This window comes from Neomonachus schauinslandi, chromosome 3 (assembly GCF_002201575.2).
Source record: "Neomonachus schauinslandi chromosome 3, ASM220157v2, whole genome shotgun sequence".
NCBI classification, from domain to species: domain Eukaryota; kingdom Metazoa; phylum Chordata; class Mammalia; order Carnivora; family Phocidae; genus Neomonachus; species Neomonachus schauinslandi.
The window spans coordinates 117,186,503-117,189,891 of NC_058405.1; the positions used below are offsets into that span (position 1 = coordinate 117,186,503).

Below are 3,389 nucleotides of genomic sequence, written 5' to 3' on the forward strand. Positions count from 1 at the left end.
GCCCCACATCAGGCTACCTGCATGGCGGGAAACCTGCTTCTCCTTCTCCTTGTGTCTCTCTCTGTCAAATAAATAAAATCTTAAAAAAAAAAAAAGAAAAAATTCATATATCTCTTCCACAACAGTGAATTTTTATGCTTTGTTGAATAAAAGTACAATTTTTAAAATAATACTTTTGAGAGGACATTATTCTAATTGCATTGTGGTATATGTGCCTGCAAGTGCACATATCACAAATGTACAGCTCAACAAATTTCCAAAAAGCTGAGGATACCCATGTAACCAGAGCTCAAATGGGGAGCAGGGGAACAATACAAAACAATACTAGCCTCTAGGCAGTACACCGTGCCTCCAAAGTGACCACTAAGCTACCTTGTACCATCATGGATGAGTTTTTTTGTTGTTGTTCCTTTTGTGAGATAAATCTCACAATTTCATAATCTGATATAATAATATATAATAAGAATGAATGTTACGAATGAATATGTTGTTAGTAAACATAAAGAACATATTCTTTATTATATATTTATTATATTGTATGTATATATATATTTTTAAAGATTTTATTTATTTTTTAGAGAGCGAGCGAGAGAGAAACAGCATGAGAGGGGAGAGGGTCAGAGGGAGAAGCAGGCTCCCCGCTGAGCCGGGAGCCCGATGTGGGACTCGATCCCAGGACTCCGGGACCATGACCTGAGCCGAAGGCAGACGCTTAACCATCTGAGCCACCCAGGCGCCCTATTATATTGTATATTAATAGAATAAATATTCCTTATTAATAAATGTATTCCTGGAGTCTAAATTTTTCTTTCAACATGCTTTGGAATTCATCTGTAATATTGAAAGAAGTTTATAGTTCATTTAATTCTCATTGTTGTATTTCATTTGGTGAATATGCCACAATTCATTTATCCTTATGAACATTTGGGTAATTTCTGACTTAAGGCTATTTTGAATAGTACCGCTATAAACATTTTAGTGCATGTCTTTTGGAAAATATATGTATGTTATTCTTGTTGGGTGAAGGGGAATTCTAGTCCATAGGTTATGCTTATCTTCAATTTTAGTGGAAGCTGCCAAATTAGTAGTACTTGAGAGTTTGAGTTTTTCTATATCTTTGTCAACACTTACTTTCGGTTTTCTTCTTTTTAGCCATTCTGGAGTCTGTGTACTGATGTTTCTTTGGGTTTTAACCTTCATTTCTCTGATAACTGAAGAGCTTCATAGCTTTTTATACATTTATTGAATAGTTGGATATGCTCTTTTTACAACTGTCTGCTCAAGCCTTTGGTGCATCTTTTCATTTGGTTGCCTTTTTAAAATTTGAGTTTTTTATGTAATTTTTAAAAAAGATTTTATTTATTTATTGGAGAGAGAGAGAGAGAAGCACAAGTTGGGAGGGCAGAGGGAGAGAAAGAAGCAGACTCCCCACTGAGCCCAGAGTCTGATAGGGGCTTGATCCTAGGACCTTGGGATCATGACCTGAGCTGAAGGCAGACACTTAACTGACAGAGCCACCCAGGTGTCCCAGTTTTTTATGTAATTTTATACAAGTCCTTCATTGAATATATGTGGCATAAATGTCTTCTTCCACTCTCTGGTCTTGCCTTTTTATCCTTAATCATCTCTTTTAATAAGCAGAGTAATTAATTTTTTTTGACACTGGCTGAAAGACAATGCTTTATTACTTGTATGTACAGAAAATTCAACAGCGTCCACTCAGCCCAGTTTGGTGGCCACTTCTTTAGCCTTTGCCTTTTCCAGCTTGGCGATGCGAACCACAGACTTCACACCCAGGACATTGCCTCCCCAGTGGCGGCAGATCTCATCCTATCCGTCATTGTAGTTGGTCCTGATGGCTTCCACCAGCTTTGCCAGAGCTCTTTTGTCTTCCGAGTTGACCTGTGTGAAGGTGACAGTGCTGCAGGTCTTCCTGTGGACCAGATGCCCCAGCCTGGCCTTCCCCTTGATAATGCAGTAGGGAACCCCCATCTTACGATACAGGGCAGGCAGGAAAACCACCAGCTTAGTGGGATCCACATCATGTGTAATCACTACCAGCTGAGCCTTCTTGTTTTCCACCAAGGTGGTGACAGTGTTAACCCCAGCTCGAAGGACGGGTGGCCTCTTAGTGGGGACATCCCCTTTGCCTGCAGCTTTCTTCTCAGCCTGGGCCAACAATCTCTGCTTCTTCTCCTGCTTTGTCTCTGGTCTGTACTTGTGGGCCAGCTTAACAGTTGAGTAGCTGTCTGGGGGTCCAAGGCCTGGGTGAACTGGTTAATCGTGGGAGGCACTTTCAGATGTTTATACAGAATAGCCCTTTGCCATTGCAGCAGGATGTAGCGGGGCCATTTGACAAAGCGGGTGAGGTCCCTTTTGGGCTAGATGTCCTGTCTGATGCCAAAATTCTTGGGCCTCTTCTCGAACAGGGGATTGACCACCTTCTTGTCCTCCTGCTTCTTCATGACAGCAGGGGCCAGGGCCACCTTCTTCCCCTTTGCCTTCTTCCCTTTCAGCATCTTGGGTTGCTGGAGGAGAGAGCCAGAGTAATTAATTTTAACATAATTAAAATTATCAATTTTTCTTGTTGGTGTTTTTAATGTGCTGTTTAAGAAATCTTTGTTTACTGCAAGGTTATAAAGATGTTCCCTGTTTTTTTTCTATATGTTTTATTGCTTTACTTTCCACATCTAAAAACCATGTAGAATTGATTTTTGTTTATGGTATGAGGTAGAAGGTCAAGATACTTCCACACCCCCCCATATGGATATTAATTGTCCCACAACTACTTATTAAAGACACCATATTTTGGGCGCCTGGGTGGCTCAGTCGCTTAAGCATCTGCCTTCGGCTCAGAACGTGATCCAGGGTCCTGTGATCAAGTTCCACATCGGCCTCCCTGCTCCACGGGAGCCTGCTTCTCCCTCTACCACTGCTTCTGCCTTTGCCTCTGCCTCTGCTCCTACCTCCCTCTCTCTCTTTCTGTCTGTGTCTCATTAATAAATAAATAAAATCTTAAAAAAAAAAAGATACCATATTTGCCTCACTTGCATTGCCATGATGTATTTTGACTTGGCATTATTAGAGGAATTTTCACAAAAAAAAGAATATTCTTGGCACATGCCATTACCTTTCTCATTGATACTTAAGCTTTTCTTTGATTTATCCTAAATTTTAGATTGCAACTCTTGGCTAGCAATGTCTTAAAATTTCAGAGTTACAGTGTCAAAGCATTGCTGGATTGCTTATCATTTAGAAGCCAACATCCTTTCTTTGGCAGACAGAGGTAGTCTATTTCTTTAACACTACTCTTCCAGTCAATTAAAGGAAGACCCTTGCCTTCTTTCCTAACTCACAGAATAGCTGCTTCCTTTACCTGGAACAGAAAA

The 3,389-nt window shown here is 40.5% G+C and overlaps 1 pseudogene; it reads right to left on the reverse strand.

Moving 5' to 3' along the window:
* Window positions 1–1,719: 1,719 nt before the first annotated feature.
* LOC110592267 lies at window positions 1,720–2,525 on the reverse strand (annotated as a pseudogene).
* Between the last annotated feature and the right edge of the window lie 864 nt (window positions 2,526–3,389).